Here is a 19,955-nt window from a genome sequence, read left to right on the forward strand (position 1 = left end):
CCATTGCCAGGTACAGCTGTTTAGTATGTGTGCCTAGCTGCACATACCATGGGACAAATAGATCCAGTGCACATCTTCCTGGAGTGATAATGTATTTGACTACATGCCACAGAAAAGATGGTGATGGATCTGAAAAGATAACCAAGTCTTCTACTTGCCTATTTCTGACTATGCTTTTAGGTGTTTTGCAAAGAATGATAATACCAGGTGAATTAGTCCAATTACCACCCTAGAGAAAGGGACAAAGAAAATGAGTTCTCTCCCTTCACTTTACCATCCTTATTACCATCCAATTTTCTCCAACTTATTCCTCCCACTGCCTTTTGTGGTTGAACTATGATGTAGCAAGAAGATTTAAAAACAGGCCAATATCCAAAGCATTTTTCTACATTGGGTAAAAATGTTTCTCAGCGTCTGTATCTCCAAAAATAACTGAATGCTGGCTATCTATAGCATAAAGCTCTTAATTAGCCAGCATATCATCTATTTGATATATGTTTATTTTCCCTTGTTTTCCTTTCAAGGCTAATCATGATTTTTGAGAGAGCAAAGACTTATAGTTTGTATGTTTCCAGAACCAGAAAACAAAGATCATGTCAATCAATGAAACATGACCATATGTTAGAAAGAATATGTGCAGAGGTGGTGAACAAGGTATTACTTCAAATTTCTGAGTGTTTCAGTGTCTGTGAGAGGTATGACACATTGTCAGTAAACCCTGCTGGATGCTGTTTTAAAGGAGAACCTGACACTTTGTTATAATTATGGTATGAACACCCCACTAAATGTTAGCAAGGAGTAGGCCTAAAAAAGGTAAGACCAAGAGGAGTCAATACAGAACTTCCCGAATAACTGTAGTTCAGGATTAAGGTAACAGAGGATTTCCTAGCCGTGTCTGTTAGGAATATTTCCACTGGAGCCACAATAGACCCAAGTTCATTCTTAAACTCTAGGAATGATGGTCATTGGGGTCTGCCCAGTAATGACAGCACATTTCCTCCTCATGGTCATTTAAACCACAGCCAACTACATCTGTTCTATTTTTGTTAAAGAATACAGTCAGGAGTCATTGCCGACTCACTTTCCAGAAACTTCCCCTGCCTTGAGAAAAAGAGGAGGCATTACAGAAAAAGATAAGTATGACAAAGAGTTCAAGATTTCAGAAAACCAACTGCCTTTCAACCTGAAGGATATTCTGCTGCTATCCTGAAAAAAAACATGACAACCTCTTCGGAGGAAAAAAGATGCAGCTTTCCTTAAAGGCATTTAAACTTGCCTTATTAGATTCTATTTTTAGGCCCAGACATTTTAAATCAAAGGAGGGTTTGTCTGGGAGGCTGTCACGGCTTTGAGAAGACCCGTGCTGCAGAAGGCTTCCAGGGAACTATCCTTGGTGCTGACTTCACATCCTTTCTGCCAACACCCATCTTGCCTGCTATTTTGATACCAATCTCTCCATAGGCAAAGTCCTCATCACTCTAGTCCAGGGTGCTCATTTGAGATACATTGCCCACTTGACAAACAGTTTAGCTAATCATGGATCTAGCCATACCTCTAGGCATCAATCCTGTCTTTTCTGCCCTCCCCTACTCCTGCCTAACTCACCACGTAGCTACCATGGGAGTTCACTCCAATGTGGCACACCAGGTAGCTGTGAATCATGCTGCTGAATGGGGGTGAGAGACACAGTGCCTTGGGACTAAATGCACTTGGGAGAGCACAACATTCAGCAACAGTTAGCACAGCTCTGCTCTCAAGTGATAATGGTGACTCCCTAGGTCTACTTCTCCCTTGAGCTAGTAACCATGAAAATGACTAGTGACATCAAAACTATCCCAAGCATTGAGATGTGAGGGTTCTACTCAGATCAGTTCACACACATCACCTAGCATGTAACACCCACAAACCACATCACAAACACTCTCGAGTTTCTATTTCATTCAGTGCAACTCCTAATTTAAAAGATTATAGTATAAAGCACTAAACACAACAATTTACTGGCACTTATATTCTAGACCCTGTTGTAAGTGCTTTGCATGTGTTAACTCATATAATTTTCAAGATAATAATCTCTATGAGTAGCTATTATCATTATCACTCACTCATGTACCCCTCTTAACTTAGATGAAGCAAATGAGACAGACAAGTTAAGTGACTATCTCAAGGTCACACAGACTATAAGTGGTACAGTGGAACATGCACTGAGACAGTGTGACTCTCATATCCAGTGTCCAAACTGTTTCATGTCCTGGCCAGCTATATAGGGAGCTTATACAGGGGACTCTTGTCTTAAAAGGAGGGCTGAACTAAAACACTTTGAATCCTTCCAGTTTGAAATTTTTGTGATTATAAGAAGAGTTTTGCTTTTATTTTTGCTTAAACAAATGATCTTTTAAAAAATATATATCATATGCTAACATATAATCTACACAGTGATAATTATAATTTGTTTAAAAAATTACTCAATTATTTATTTTTGCCCAATTGCTTATTCAAAATTTTCAGTTCTACATTTGTTTATAAAATATTATATGCATAGTATTACACTGAGTCTGTACGTATGTGAAATTTATTGATCTTAGGATAAAATTCCTAGAGGGAATTATTTAACATATCTCAGAGAATATATTTTCTCATGGACCCAGAAAATTTAATAATATATATTACTATAATTTCCAATATTTCTATTCCTATAAGAACAAAACCAAAATATTCCAAATCAGTTATTTTTTTCCAGATAACTATTAACTACCTATTCAATCAAGCAAACTAAAGAAAAATATTTTGGTTAACTGTTTTCCTAAAATGAATCACATACTTTAAAGTTTCACTGGTATGATCTGAACATCATTTTTCCAGGAACATTTAGAACAGTCATTATAACTATCAATTGCTGAGTATATATAATTTTCCTGTCCTTCTTCTAATTTATTTGGTTGACCCTGTTAGTACCATAATTAACAATTATTTATATCCATACAAGATTTCCCTTACTGGATTGCTATGAACTTAGAAACTTTACAACCAAGTTGATTAACAACATGTCCAAGACAGAAGTAAACTAATTATGAATGAGAAGTAGAGTTCTCTCCAAAAAATAGAGTGCAATTTAGTATATAAATTCTGAGGCATTTGTTTTGACTACCACAAAACCTTTTGATTCTTTTTTAATATTCTCAGCTAGGTCCTAGGAAGTTGAACTCATCCCATCAGTGAATTTCATACACATTTAATAACAATATCAGCAGCTGTAGCATTAAGTATAGTAATGACAATGATGAATATTTTACCTCAGCTACTGTGCTAAGTATGTCACATGTGACATGTAATTGTGACATTTTTATTTGTCGCAACTTTTAGAAGTAGGCATTATTGTCCATATTTGAATACTATCATACAAAGGTTGCAGAGGGAAAGTAACTTGCCCCAGGCAGGAAGAATGTGGTGGAGCAAGAATTGAAACAGGTCTGTATGACCCAGAGTGACACTAATCATTACCTTAATTATGTGGTGGAGAATGGAGAAGTTTATTTAGAGAAGGAAAAGTTATCACTGGATAGAAACATAAGGATCTAATCCAGCTTTTATAGGCTGTCTTAGTTATATCCAGCTATAACAAAACACCACAGGGTGGCCTGTAAACAACAAACATTTATTTCTCAGAGTTCTGGAGGCTGGAAAGTCCAAGACTGAGGTGCCAACAGATTTGGAGTCTAGTGAGGACTGGCTTCCTGTTTCACAGATGGCCATCTTTCCACTGTACTACATGGTAGAAGGGGGCTAGGAGCTCTCTAGGGCCTTCCTATGACAGCATCAATCCCATTCACCAGGGCTTCCTGCTCATGACCTAATTATACCCCAAAGGCCCCACCTCCAAACATCATCACAATGGGGATTAGCTTTCAACACTGAATTTTGGGATAACACAAACATTCAGTCTATACACGAGGCCTTTCAAAGATGGTCCGTATCTAAAAGCAGAAATGCTACTCAGTGCAGTATGAGTTGACACGAAGAAGGCTGCATCAGTCAATATTTACTGAGTATCTACTATGTGGATTTCAATAATAAATAGCTTCTCAGGGCCCTGAAATGAATGGTACTTGCCCCGTCAAAGGGTGCAAGCTAACAACTGCCCCCATGACATATTAGGCTGTTCAAGGGGAAGCGGAAAGAGAAAGTGGGGTAGTGTGCACACAGCTGGAAAATGTTTACTGCCTGTCCATTCCTGTTTGTTTTCCTGCTTCAAATAAGCCATAATCGACTTTGGAAACCCATTGGACAAAAAGAAATGTTAACAAGGATTTTTCTGGTTATATAATAGCTAACCCCATTAGAAAACAAAATATCCCGGAGGGCCTGGTGAGATTGGCTGCCCAAATCAAGAAAATCCTCTTAGTTATGTACGCAGCTGTCATGCAAACAGGTACTTGGAGACTCTGTTAGCCAAATCCCCTCCTGCACAGAAACAGTGTTTCAGAAATGTGCTCCTTGGTATCCACATGCAGAAATGTGTTCTATGGTACAGATTAGGTTTCGGTGAAGAAAATAAGAACGTTTGTCGCTGACAAATTTTCTCATCAAATCACAGAATCAGAAAATTGATTCTGAGATGGGAATGACCTTGGGGGTTACAAAGGGATGGCTAATAATGGAGCACTTGGGGTGGGGGCTATTCTTAGGATGATGGATGAGCACCTGGACATCAGATTCCCCAAACAGGGTCTCACACTCAGTGCCTGCAGGGACCAGGCAGGCAAAGCAAGTCAAGGGGCTGGCCAGGAGAACAATCCAGCCCCACCTCTATCTGATCAGGCCTGCTCTGCAGAGTTCATCCTGTGTCAAGAGATCATTCAATGCTCTAGAGAAGACAGAAATCCATATTTTACAGGTACCTTCATATTTTAAAATCAGGGAGGGGATCTGTGGGCTGCTTGAGCTCCCCCAGGCTGCCAACATCATCTTTGACCCAGAGGACAGGCAGGTAATTCAAGATAAGTACAGGATATTCTGACTGGCCATTTGGATGAAGCCTGGTTAATATGTGGAGATTCTGATAAGATGTAAAAATTGAGGGGCACCTGGGTGGCTCAGTCATTAAGTGTCTGCCTTCGGCTCAGATCATGATCCCAGGGTTCTGGGATCGAGCCCCACATCGGGCTCCCTGCTCCACGGGAAGCCTGCTTCTCCCTGTCCCACTCCCCCTGCTCGTGTTCCCTCTCTCGCTGTGTCTCTCTCTGTCAAATAAATAAATACAATCTTTGAAAAAAAAGGATATAAAAATTGAGCATATTTTATTATAAAACATTAGTTATTTTTTAATTATAAAACCGTAAGTGCAGCAGACACTAAGGCATAAGGTAAGCCTTGGGGATAGAGGAGAAGTCAAGGATATAAGCACACCTACTTTGTGCTAAAACACACACACACACACACACACACGTGCACGCGTACGCTCTGTGAAAGACCCCAAACTGTGCTTTTACATTTTTATGTGGCCATCTGGATGTCACAGGATCATATCAGCAGCTTCCTAATATCCCTTTCAATAAAGCTACCACATCCGACACCTTGTGGAAGCGGACAACATGTCTCCAGCATCAGTGCCAGGGCCAAGTCCAGTTCAGTGGAGGGTACTTTCCAGAGAAGGGGAATAGGTGTGGGTCGATGTCTTGGCCAATGGGAAAGTGGAAAAATCAGGTAATGTTCATCGCCTGTGGTCATTTTTGACCAAAAACTATGTAGCTTAAAACAACAGAAATGTAAGTGCTCACAGTCGTGGAGACTGGAAGTCCAAAATCAAAGTGTCAGCAGAGCATGCTCCTCAGCTCTGGGAAAAATCTGTTCTTCACCTCCTCCAGTTTCCTGTGGCCATCAGCATTTTCTGGCTGACCACAGCTCTCTCTGCTGTCTTCACATTGCCTTCTCTGTCTTCTCTTCTGTGCATTTCTCTTACAAGGATACCCATGATTACATTTAGGGCCCACACCGATAATTCAGGATAAGCACTTTCTTTCAAGATCCTTAACTTATAAAGTAATATTCACTCTTTTGACATATAAGGTGTGAGTTAATAGAAAATATTGGTGTCTGACCCCAGTTCCTGGCATGGAGCTCCTAAAACCCTGGTAAATTTCTAAGCGACAGGAACACTAGGAACATTATTTGTTCTACTGAGGCAACTATAAATGAGCTCCTGGATTGGGGCTGGTAACAGGAAAGACTAAACCATGATTAGAAGCTTGGAATTTTCAGCCCCACACTCTATTTTCCAGAGAGGGGAGAGGGGCTAGAAATGGAGTTAATAATCGATCATGCCTAGATGAAGAAGCCTCTATAAAATTCCAGTAGTAGGGAGTTCAGAGAGCTTCCAGGTAGGTAAGCGCATTCACATACCAGGTGGTGATGCACCCCGACTCCATAGGGATGGCAACTTCTGCACTGCGGGTCCACAGAGACCTTGAATGTCTCTTCACCTGGCAGTTCATCTGTATCCTTTATCATATCCTTTAATAAACTGGCAAACATAAGTAAGTGTTTCGCTGAGTCCTGTAGGCCACTATAGCAAATAAATCAAACCTGAGAAAGAGGTCATGGGAACCTCTGATTTATAGCCAAATGGGTACAAATGGGTAACCTGGAGACCTCCTCTTACAAACAGCATCTGAAGTAGGGTGACAGCAATCTTAGGGACTGAACCCTTAACCTGTGGGAATTGATGCTATCTTCAGGTAGACAGCATTGAAATTGAATTAGATGATAGGATACCCAGCAGGTACTGCAGAGACTTGCTTGGTGTGGGGAAAGTCTCTACACATTTGGTGACGAGAAGTATCAGAAGTGAAGTGTTCTGTGTCAGTAGAAAAGGAGGCATACAGGAGAGAAACACATAGTAGAGACGAACTGAATTATTTCCCACACAGAAAGGAAAAGTCTGAGTGGTTGGTTGGTTTGTTTTTCCTTTACATAAGGTGATACTTAAAGGTTCTGGGGATAGGGCATAAAGATGTCTTTTAGGGAGACACAACTCAATCCACTATAGTGGGTAATGGGGTAGGTAGCAGAGATTGTGAAAGGTCTCCAGAAACCTAGAGCACATCATAGGATCTCAATTCTTGGAAACCTGAGGGGCCTTACAGGATTGCAATAAATGAATTCAAGTAGATGAGATCAAGAAGCGGTCACTGGGATAAGGGAACCCACATGACAGGATCTGAGGGAGAAGGTGTGGGCAACTGCCAGCTTAGGAGTCCTGTCCACAGTCTCTTTCCATGTGCATGGGCCAGATGGTTCCAAGATCAATGGGTAAGACTCAGTCTAACCACGGGGTTTTAGGCATCTCAGTGCAGATTCCAGATCAGCTGACCTGCCAGTTGACAAATGGACAATTGTCCGTAAAACCAATACTGCTGAGAAGCACATTCAGTGATACATTATATACCTCAGGAGTTTCCCCTTTGCAGAGAATATTTTGAGGGCCGAAATTCTACAGAGCAAGTTAACGCAGGTTCTTCCAACTTATTTTAGCTATTTAACTTTTACAAGTAAAGGGATATTTTAAGTCATTTTCAAGTAATCATCAATCCATCCACATGGCTCTATTTTTTTCCTAACATCAGAGCCCCTGATCTTGAACTCAGGAAATAGTCCAACTGCCTTAAGATTGTCCCTCACTAAATTCTATTACAATTCTGCTATTCAATTGTATGGCAAAGGTTAGCCCTGACCTAGGAGTTCAGATACCACAAGATTAGGAACACATCATCCCACCACCTGTATATAAACCTACTAAACTTGAGCAGCCCCTCTAGGGCAAGGTTTGGACCATGCAGTGCTGAGCTCAGAGCCAGTCCCAGTTATCAGAGAGGCTGCTAATGACATGATCCCCTGGTATCAGGCAGCCACCACAGAACTCTAAACACAAGCACCGTAAGCTACAAAATTTGCAGAACCAGGAGCAAGTTCAGTGTGTATAGTCCTTAGAGAGAGTGGTCAGGACAAAAAACTGGCCCATAGAGAAACTTGTTTTGATTTTTTAAAATTGTTTTGATTTTTACAATTTTTTTCAACTATTTAATGATTTCTAGACAAGTTACTCAACATTTAATGAATAAAAATTTAGAAAAAAATACGATTTTGTCAGTGAAATTCTAAGTGGAAATAACAGAGGAGAAACCACTCCATCTGTGAAACTGTGTCTTAAGGAATATATGGAAAGAAATATAATTGTACTGCTTTTCTGAACAATTTACATAATTTGAGACCATGGTACTAAACCTCAGCAGACATAAATTGGGGTAGGACATTGTTAATTGCAGACACCAGGGCTCCAGCTCCAGAGTTTCTCATTCTGATTCAACAAATAATTCTGCTATAGGTGGTCCAGGAACCACACTTCGAAAAATACTTTGTAAGGTAAAAGTGTGCTAAAAAATTAACAAGAATTATTTGAGAAAAATCTATACATAACAGGAGAATAATTCATATTAATGTACCATAAATTGAAGCTGTTGATCAAACACATCAGCTGAGGGATTTTAAACAACATATTTTTAATTTATTTTATAAACATATTTTTAATCTGGAGGATCCCTGATTTGGTTTTATTCCTTCCAAACACTGCTTTTAAATCCTACATCCCCTTTACTCAGGGGTATTAACATCTTAAACATTTATAAAGGAAAAATATTTAAGTCTTTTTATTCATTCAAAAGTACATCTAGCCTATCTTAATTAATAGAATTGATAATTAAGTAAAATGTGTTATAATACTCTTCAACCTTCAACTTTTATTCAATAAAAATCTATCTGGTAAGGCACAGCCTATACACTTTTCCTGTTCCTCTTCCAATTGGTTCTCGTGTCTTTACACTCCTCCAATATTTCTCACATCCTGCACTATGATACACTTATTTGTGGATGTCATCTACTCCACTGGACTACATCTTTTGGAATTAGGGTCATAATACTCTCCCCATCCCTGCGTATGGCTTCAGAACACTGCCTTGAGCAAGACTGGTATAAATAAAAGTTTATCGAATTGTTAAATGGAAAGTGTATATGTTCTTTCTAATAGCAGCATAATTATATACTCCATTTTGTGTGCCTATATGTATATTTTTTAAAAAAATCGATTCAAGTCTGCCAACTTGGTTTGAGAAAGAAATTGTTTTCTAAAGGAGAAAAAATAAAAATGTACATAGGATACCATCAACTTTTGAAGGAATAATGAAAGTTAATGTGGAAGGGCATCTCATCTCGGGCATCTCATCTCAGGCGTCTAGGTGTGATCAGATAGCAATTAGTTCCTTTACAAAAGAGAACTGACTTAGATCCATTTGAAGAGGGAAGGTTGTGAAAAGATGGGCTGGTCTACCTTTCAGACTCATGCTACATGGGCAACATTACTGGTTACATGCCATTTCTCGATTTCTCCAGGCCATGCAAATTTAATTAAAAGATACTGAATTTTCTGCTAGATATTTTCTGGGCTATTCATTCAAATTTGGAGTAGACAAGAGGTTCGGAATGGCCTGAGTGCAATGATAAACGTTAACTTATGCAAGACCAACATCCTAAGAATAGTGATGATTTTGTAAAATACCCAAAAGGAGGTTTGCATATTTCAGATTCTTCAGGGGGTACAAATGCACATTCCATATGTGACAATTGTGAGATGTGGAAAAAGAGATGCTCCTTATCTCTCTCTCAGTTGATCTGGATGTGAAACTGGGGCAAGGAAAGGCATACTGTATAAGGAGCGCTAAGGGCTCAGCAAGACATCTCTTACAAATACTTGACCTAGAACTGGAGAAAACCAAGCCTTCCTGTTACGACATATCATAGAATGAGAAATCACAAAGCCCATCATGGTAATGGGAATGACTGTCCATTTTGATAAAGACAAGGACTGGCAATGGCTAATTCAGATACAATTCTGATGATAGTGTTAATAGCAAGAATTTTGCAAGTAGTTTTCATTTATTGCATGAACTTTAGCAATATTCATATCAGGATTCCCCCCACCATCTACAAGTATTCATTAGGCAGATTATTTAAATAATATGTTTATGCAATAGAACTATATAAATAGATATGTGTTCACCGCATTGAAGTGGTCATCATTCTGAAATCTATGAACAGAAGTTATCTCTCTTATCTGAGTTGACACTTAACTCAGTTCCATTTGCAAAAAGATTGCCTCTTACGCAAACAATGAATCATGGAACACTACATCAAAAACTAATGATGTAATGTATGGTGATTAACATAACATAAAAAAATAAATAAAAAAAGAAAAGAAAAAAGATTGCCTTGCTTCATCTGCTAAATGAACTCCTATAAAATGACATGAGACAAAATATACACCTCAGGAATAACCTGAGCTTGATCAAATATCTGACCAATGCACTCAAACACTAAACATATACAAGTCCTTAGTTCTGTATTGATTAAAATTTCAAACACTGACTCTTCTAAATAGAACAATCTTGGGATGCCTGGGTGGCTCAGTCAGTTGGCTCAGTCAGTTAACTGTCTGCCTTCGGCTCAGGTCATGATCCCAGGGTCTGAGGATGGAGTCCCACATTGGGCTCCTTGCTCGGCAGGGAGCCTGCTTCTCCCTCTGCCTGCCACTCCCCTCTGCTTGTGCTCACTCTCTCTCACTGACAAATAAAATCTTTTAAAAAAATAAAAAATAAATAAATAGAACATTCTTAGGCTCGCAAGTAAGAGAGAAATAAATTAACACCCTAATAGGTATTACTTGTAAAGGAAGAAAGGATTTTTCTAACAAAAATTCTCATTTAACATTATTATTCTCATTGTTAAATTCTATGAACAGTAAACACACCAAAGGGTATCATATATTCCACTGATTTGCTTCTGTTTTTATGACTTGCTTGACAATTTCATCAAAAAAATCATCTGATAATTAACTGTGGTCAGTTTTTAGAATTTGACTTAGCTTTTTCATTTTTATTTTTTATTTTATTTAAAATCAATTAACATATTATTAGTTTCAGAGGTAGAATTTAGTGATTCATCAGTTGTATATCACACCCAGTGTTCATTACATCACATGGCCTCCTTAATGCCCATCACCCAGTTACCCAATTCCCCCACCCCCCTCCCCTCCAGCAACCCTCAGTTTGTCTTCTATGATTAAGAGTCTCTTAAGGTTTGTCTCCCTCTCTGATTTTAAGATTTTATTACAAAAAACAACCATGCAATCTAAATTTATGGCGAAGTGTCTTTCCACTGATTTTCAAGTTTCTATATGAATTCAATAGCCCTAACACAATGAGATGCTAAGGTATAGAAAGCACCCAGCCCAATGTCTGGCAGAGTAAGCATTTAATAATTGCTTGGTGCAACACTAAGTGGCTACTGGTGTATGATGGAAAGTAAGTGGGAGGGGTGGGAGGAAGTGGTATATGCAGGTGGTATATTTCTTTCTTAGCCTACATGTTGATTGGTTAAAGATGCTCTTCTAAAAGAAAGATGCGCAGACAATATAATAATTCCTACATGAAACCAAACAATTACTGAGTGAAAAATAAATACAATCATTCTTTTAAAACATATCTGAGGGGCGCCTGAGGGCTCAGTCGTTAAGCGTCTGCCTTTGGCTCAGGTCATGATCCCAGGGTCCTGGGATTGAGCCCCGCATCAGGCTCCCTGCTCAGTGGGAGGCCTGCTTCTCCCTCTCCCACTCCCCCTGCTTGTGTTCCCTCTCTCGCTGTCTCTGTGTCAAATAAATAAATATAATCTTAAAAAAAAATAAAACATATCTGATAGGCCACTGGATCTGACAAACTTACCCTTCTTTTAAAATTGCCCTTCTATTAGCATACTAAAATTTTTATTTATAATAGGAATAGTGTAACTACTCCATAAGCTAATCTAGATGTGTGTGCATGAGAGAAAACACGTATGTATGCTTTTTCTTGTCATAATTAAGGATTAATGTTAATGACTTGATGGATCTTACAGATTCATCCATGTTGGAACTTTCCACTGGCATTATTTAATTTAATCACGATTAAATAGATGAGTGGAAATCAACATTTCTTTGCCCTAGTCTACCTAATTCATGTAATATTCTTTTGTAGTGGAAAAACCCTAGAATTTATATAGATACAAATAACAAACTATTGCCCTTCACATCATGCCTTTCATATGCAAACCAAAGAATCCAGACAACCCTACTTCAAACCACCTCTTCTATCTGGTTCTCAGACTCCAGGAGACAATGTTCTTCTGCCATAATCACCACGGCCAGGCTATAGACAACTAGAGAGAGCCCCTGCAGCAGAGCTCACTGAAATTATTCAAAATAGTCAATTCTACACCTACTCACCGTGACTTCCCTTTCCTAAGGAAATCACAGTAAAGGCTCATCCCACCCATGCTTTCCCTTCACGCTCCTTCTGCCTCCTGACCAAGCCTGGTGCTTCCTGTAGTGGGCCTGGATGGCAGCTTATGCCTCCTGTTTCTAGGTAGATCTGCAAGCACACACAGTGTTTTCTTCATGATACTTATTTCTGTTTCTGGGTGTTTTACCATATCTGATTGCAAGAAATCCCAAGCACATTCTACAATACCATTTATTAGGTAATTAAATATAATATTATTTGAGGAACACAACTGTTAGAAGTGAGAGACAAAATACTCCTTCCTACATCAAAGAAAGATGTTTAGGGATTTCAGTCGTAGGATCTAGGCTCACTGCGGGCATCAGGACAAGTTGTAAGAGAGCATGGGATTGGCTTCTAGAGTAACTGTGTGGAGAGCCTGGCTTCCCAAGGGCACGGTTCCCCATTTGAGGTCCACTGGGACTGGACACAGAATCCCAGTGAACCCTGATGATGTTTCTGTCTGGGGTTTAACATTTTATATCACACATCAGCCTGTGAAGAAGAGTTAGAGCAGTTTGCCACGGTACTAACTTGACTTATGGGAGAGAAACAGAGAAGAAGAGATTAAAAAAAAAAAAAAAGACCTGAGTTTCATCAGTGCTGAGTATTTATACTCCTGCTTATCCATCCCATAATCACACTTTAGATTCTTTAGGAGTAAATTATATATAATTATATATTGTGTTAAATACTTCCTTGAAAATGAAAAGTTCTAGCAATTACAAACTAAAAAAATACAGTTTAACAAAAATAAAATTTGTCTGAAAGAATGGCCTGTGTTGCACAAGAATTAATATTGTTTAGCCAGAAAAACTGTTAACCAGCTACCTAGAATTTCTCACATGATGCCCAGCTCAGAGGACATATGTAAGACATGCTTGTCCCTTGCTTCTCTTACCCACCTTTGAGGGAAAAGACAGTATCTCATGTTTTATTATCTTCTCTACCTCCTTGCATTTGTCCCAGCTCAAGGCTGAGCACACAGCTTAGAATTCTATAACCATTTTTTTTTGATTGACTGGAAGATAGGTTGATTCAATGATACCTATATTAGTATGCATGAAATAATATATGAAAATGTAGTTCCTGTCCAAATGGGGTATTAACTCTCCTTAGTGATTCAAAAGCTACAGAAAAGAGAGCCCAGAAACAGACCCACATACATATGAAAACTTGGCATCTGACTGAAGGGTCATTACAGACCAAAGGGAAAAATATAGGCTGCTGAATTAATGGTAATGGATAATGGAAATTATCCATAATTAGGTATTTACCTCATATCATAAATAAGGATCAATATTTAGAGTATAGGATAGTATCTTTATGAATTTGGAGTAGGAAACATTTCTTAAACAATACCCCAGAAGTATAGATAATGAAGGAAAAGTTTGACAAATGTAACTGCATTAAAATAAAATATTCTGTTTATCAAAAGACATAAATAAAACTTGTAAAATGTAGGCCACAGAGTAAGAGAAAATATCTGCAATCTATATAGTTAGAAAAATATTGGTAATCCATACACCAATGAGAAGACAAACAACCCAATGGAAATTTAAACAAAACACATGACCATGGACTTCACAGAAGAGAACCTTTATATAAATTATAAAAAGATGCTCAGCTCCATTAAAAGTGGATAAATTCAAATTAAAACCACAATGAACACCATTTCACAAATGTAAGATTAAAAAATAAGTCTGGCAAAATGAAAATTTGGCAGGATATGGAGCTTTAGGAATTTAACGCACTCCTAGTTGGAGTGTAAACTGATGTAACCAGTCTGGACAGAAATTTGGCAAGATCTGGTAAAGTTGAGAATGAGCATGCCAAACAACCCAGTAATTTCACTCCTAGTTATTTATATGCCCCTAAAGAAGCTCTTGGCACATGTACTCAAGGAGACCTGACCAAAAAAATTCATCACAGCGCTTTTTGCAAGAGCCCAAAGAAAATATTAAGAATGGGGGCTCATCCATATAATGGAATACTACACAGCAGATAAAAGAAGCATACTAGGAAATGGACAAACCTCACAAAGAAAATGTTGAATTTGAAAGGAAGAAGTGGCAGAATACATACAATATGTCACCACTTTTGTAAGGTTTTATAAATACAGATATACATATATACATACATACAGATATAGATACAGATACTACATTTGATATTAGCTATGTAGTTTAGGCATTTACTTAGGCCACTTATTTATCTCTTCAATTATTTATCTCAGTATGGATTCGTGGATATTTATTTTATTCTCTGAGTTACAATGGAATATATCATTTATTTTAGTGCTCAAATTTGTTCTAGATTTTGCCATTAGGAGCTCCTTCAAGTTGGCTCCTGTATGGCCCATCAGTTTTTAAGCACTTCCTTACTTCCCGGCACCACAAGATATTTCAGACCCAATTTGTACTTTCTCAGCCTCAGATCTGGCATCAACCATTTCCAAAAGGACTCCTGATTTCTTCAATTGGAAAATGGTATTTAGAACCAAAGACCTGGGCCATAGGTTTGCTCATTGCTTGTAAAATGTTCTTGTTTCTTGGCCCTTTCAGCAGAAAAAGCTAGGAAATATATGTGTGAATGATAACACATGCATATATACACACCTACACTTATTTCTATACCTATCTATCAAAAGCTTGCTGACATCTTTTATTTGGGGTAGTGTTAAATTTAAAAATTGATTTATGGAGAACTTGAAATGTTATTTTAATAACAGATTAATTTCTTTCCATTTGTTCAACTCTATTTTTGTGTATTTATTAGGTGTTTTAACAATTATCATCATGTAGAAAAAATAAATGGAAAATAATAGTATATATGAGCTTGGGACCCTTAAATACGTACTAAAAGTAAAAAGGTATGAAAGGGATTAATAGACAATGAATTCAATATTAGGTTAAATCTAAGAGTGGAAGAAGGAAAATCAGATCAAAAAGTAATACATGACCATCACTCCATTTGTAATATTCTATTTTTTAAAGATTTATTTATTTTAGAGAGAGACGGGGCGGGGAAGAGGGGAAAGGGAGAAGGAGAGAGGGAGCAGGGGGAGGGGCAGAGGGAGAAGGAGAATCTCCAGGAGACTCCCCACTGAACATGGAGCCCTATGTGGGGCTGGATCCCACAACCCTGAGATCATGACCTGAGCCAAAACCAAGTCGGACGCTCAACTGACTGCATTACCCAGGCACTTCCCCCCATACACCTTTTTTTAAGATTCATTTATTTACTTGAGTGAGAAAGAAATTTTCTATTTTTTAATCTAAGTAGTGAGAAGTGTTTATTATATTATTCTTTATACAATTTTGAACCAAAATATTATTGATTTTTAAAAATGTCTAAATGAAAAAATTAAATATATTTTCATAAATAATTTTTCTTAAGATTTAAATTCTTTTAAGAAGTTTTAAGTTCTTACAACAAATGAATGATTTAAAAGTAGAGACCCTCCAATGAAGCTTTAAATTTCACTGAAGAGAGAGAAACTACCTAGCCCCTTAGAAATTGTTGAAAAACCATATAGGGCAACTGGTATACTATTTCAAATTATTTACTTGATTTCAGAAAAAGGAAGAAGGACTTTCTGAAAAATGGAAATATTAGTGTGATTTTTCTCCAGAGGGGAAATAACATGAAGGGTCGGGGGAGTATGTTGCTCTTTTTGTTGGAGTTGATGTTACAAGCTTCCCTGTACCTGCCTATTCTACTGTTGGCTCCATCTCCACAATCCAAGTTAATTGGTAGGCTAGTTTATCAAAATAGCTCATGCCAAAAAAAAAAAAAAAAAATTTCTCAATGATTTGCCCTTTGTCCCCCTTCGGCAACAGAGACCCATTTAAAGCACAATAGTCTGCGTTTGTCCTCAGTAAATTCAATTACATTTCTTTCTGGCTACTTCAGCGGGCCATAATGATTGTAAATTATACCCTGCCCTCAACTTCCATTCTAATTTTCATGCCCACAATGTGAACTTGATGTGCATCCTTTGTTTTTTTTTCCATTCCAAAGTTCTTTAGCAAGGACCAAATTGTAAACAGTGCTGTGTTAGGCACTTTTTAAAAAACCCCTTTAGAGACAGAGTCCCAGCAGCCCTCTGCCCCTCACTCACAAGAAAACTCATTCCAGCTCAGGCCTAAACCTCTGCTTTCTCATGAACTTTCAATATTCACCAAAGATGCCAAGTTTGGTGACGGTCCTGAAAAACCTCCCTATGAAGTAATTCCAATCTGTGTAAGTTTGAAAAAGACAGTAAACAATATGCCGAGTTACGAACTCCCAAAGTATTTTTCTATGGGTAACTGAAATGAGAAACTTCAAGAAATCTCTGCTATCATTTTTCAAAATAATTATTTTAACTTTAAACATTAAGAACTTGTCTGTCCCCACCCTCCTTCAATTGCCTGGATGATAATGATGTAATTGCAGTTATAATTACAAAGGACTTCAATTTAATTTAATTTTAATTATTTAAAATTTGTAAACACTCCAGGAAAACCTCATTAAGCTGGCTGAACCAGCTTGTTTGCAAGGGGGACCAAGGAGTCATCAGTTACAATTATTCATGTTACAACATCCATTCACTCACACTAACTGTGCTGATTAACCAGTAATCATACTCACTTGGGCAGAACAGCATTGGTAAAGCTTGTGACTCCTCTTTTAAAAAAATGATCTGCAAAGCTGTATATATAAATGAACCCCCACATTCAAAAGCAGCCAGAAGAACTTTGCCCTGCATGCACATTGGAGGGTCAATAGAAAGATCCTCACAAAATATGAGCATTTAAAAATATTTATTTGTAAAACTGATGTCTGGGAATCCCTATTGAGTCAGGTTTGTCTTTTTAACTTTAAGATGACATGATTTGCACACCTGCCTCAATCAGAGTCAGAGGACTGTGAGCCTAAGCCCTTGCACGAGAGCTGGGTTTAGAATCAAAGTGCCCTGTGGTGTGAGGGGGAAAGAGTGCTCGATGACCTGTAGGGAAACCCAGCTCAGACAGAAGCTGGGATTCATCTTCTAGCCTCTCTGAGTGTCTCCTTAAGATGATCCAAACACAAGTAGCTACCTCACAGAGTTTTGTGGAGAATTAAATGTGCCTGGCAAATAGAAGGTATGCAATACATGTAGCTGATTGTATTAAAAATGTTAAAACTAAACGTTAACCTTCAGTTACTTAGTTCACAGCTACTAACATTCTGGTGATTGATGTGTGAATATATTTTAACTAAAAAACCCTCAACTTTTCAGAAGGCTTCATTGATTTACTTAATCATGAGAACTATAATAATTAGTGAATGAAGACTATGTCTGTCACACAAACACCACACGAGGATAATTTGCAGGATTAATAAAATGTCCTGTAACACTAATTTTCTAGACAATAGGAGGATTCCTGAATGAACAAGTTTATTAGGCAAATTAAAATCCCACCTGGTGATATAACACTCATACTGTCACATCTACCCAGACTTATTCTCATCTGTTACTAAAATTTTGGCACTTCCTGAAGAGACTTGGCTAGAAACAGAATAATAACAATAATTGTTCTTACTGCTCACCTTCACAAAGGGCTTTTAGATTTCTAAAGTAATTTTAAGATCCACTGTTTGAACTTATCCCCACAACGATCTGAAGATTTTGAGCATGAGTAGGTTTTACACAAGTGCACCAAACAATCAGTGGTCATGGCTGTTAAGTGGTAGAAAGATTGGTTTATAACTGGTCTTACTTCCCTTCAGAATAAACTGACACACTGCACAGTGGCCAGGATGTTCTCTTCCTTACTGGAAATTCCCATTCCTCCCAGCTCCATGGCCAAGCCTTGCACTTGTCACTCCGGGACTCTGGCATGCTTTGGTCAGTTAACCTAAATCCCAGGTCATCTTTCAATGTTTGACTTGAAGAAAGCCCACCAAGGAGCACTCAATAGCTATCATACCCAATGCCCTAGACTGATGCTGATGACAAAAGGTGTATAGATATAAAATTGACCCCCAAAAGTTCCAAAATGGAGACAAAAGTAATATGGTAGTCCCCATTTATTGCAGTTTCATTTTCCATGTTTTCAGTTCCCTGCAATCAACTGCAACCAGAAGCATATGGTCCTTCTGATCCCCTGTCAGAAGGTGAGTAGCAGCCCAACGCTGCATCACAATGCCTTCATTATTCACCTCATTTCATCACATAGGCATTTTATCATCTCACATCATCTCAAGAAGGGTGAGTACAATATAAGGTGTTTTGAGAGAGACCATATTCACATAACTTTTATTACAATATACTGTTCTCTTTTATTATTGTTATTAATCCCTTACTCTGCCTCACCTATAAAATAAACCTTATCTGGGTGCCTGGGTGGCTCAGTTGTTAAGCGTCTGCCTTCGGCTCAGGTCATGATCCCGGGGTCCTGGGGTCGAGCCCCGCGTCGGACTCCCTGCACAGCGGGAAGCCTGCTTCTCCCTCTCCCACTCCCCCTACTTGTGTTCCCTCTCTCGCAGTCTCTCTCTCTGCCAAATAAATAAATAAATAATCTTTATAAAAAAATTAGATTTTATCATAGAAAAAAACACCATGTATAGGGTTTAGTATTCTCCATGATTTCAGGATTTCACTGGGGATCTTGGAATGTATCCCCCGTAGATAAGGGGAGATGAGTGTATTCATAAATAGGTTACTATCAATTTAGTCTGATGGGCTAAGACCCAGTAAGAAAAGACAAATAATACATTCCATTGAGTTGAGATGAGTTGGTCACTGCTGACCTTTCCTACCTCTGAACATCCACTGCTCTCATAATTCACAATTTAGCACCTGCTGGGTTTCTCAGCTTCTTCCATATATTTTATAGCTCTTCAGTTGGAGTATAAGGCACTTGAGGGGAGGGATTGGGTGTCATTTTTCTTGTAGATGCCCCAGCTTTTTCCATAGTCTTTGTTAAAAAATTAGGGCTCAATAGAGATGAATTACTTAATTGTAGGTAGAAGATTCGGTGAGCAGGAAGGGGAAGAAAACTTATGTATGAGAAAGCAGCTTTTATTATTTTTTTTTGAAGGAAGGAATAGCGATGGTATGCTGGTGAGGGAAAAAGAAAGATGGTTTTATATGGGAGAGTTTATTTAGGTAGAAAAAAAAATAAATGTGTAACCTTTGTACCATTTGAAATCTGCATTCCACTGGCTAATAGTAATCTCTCCTATTTGTAAAATGAAAACCATGCAAAGATGATAATACACTTTGCACTAAATCTATTTGGAGAAGGAACAACAAAATTTTCCCCCATTCACTCAATTCAGCCTGGAATATAATACACAAAATTGTAATTCAGAGCACATCATCTATGCTGCTATTTATTTTCTGAAACATTAGTCCAGGACTATTGTTCTACATTTTTATATTAAAATATGTCCCGTAAGATTCATGCATTTATTCTCAGGAGAACTGCTCTGCATAAGTTTTGTAAGATGTTGACTAACTATATGAGTGATGAACTGAACCAAAGATCATTTATATTCTTCGTTTAT

At 38.1% G+C, this 19,955-nt stretch overlaps 1 protein-coding gene across 1 annotated transcript in view; it reads right to left on the minus strand.

The window, feature by feature from the left end:
• NCKAP5 (NCK associated protein 5) overlaps positions 1-19,955 on the minus strand; it is a 792,873-nt gene that overhangs the window by 295,038 nt on the left and 477,880 nt on the right. The window lies entirely within an intron of this gene.

The sequence above is a fragment of the Neomonachus schauinslandi genome, chromosome 3 (assembly GCF_002201575.2).
Source record: "Neomonachus schauinslandi chromosome 3, ASM220157v2, whole genome shotgun sequence".
NCBI lineage: Eukaryota > Metazoa > Chordata > Mammalia > Carnivora > Phocidae > Neomonachus > Neomonachus schauinslandi.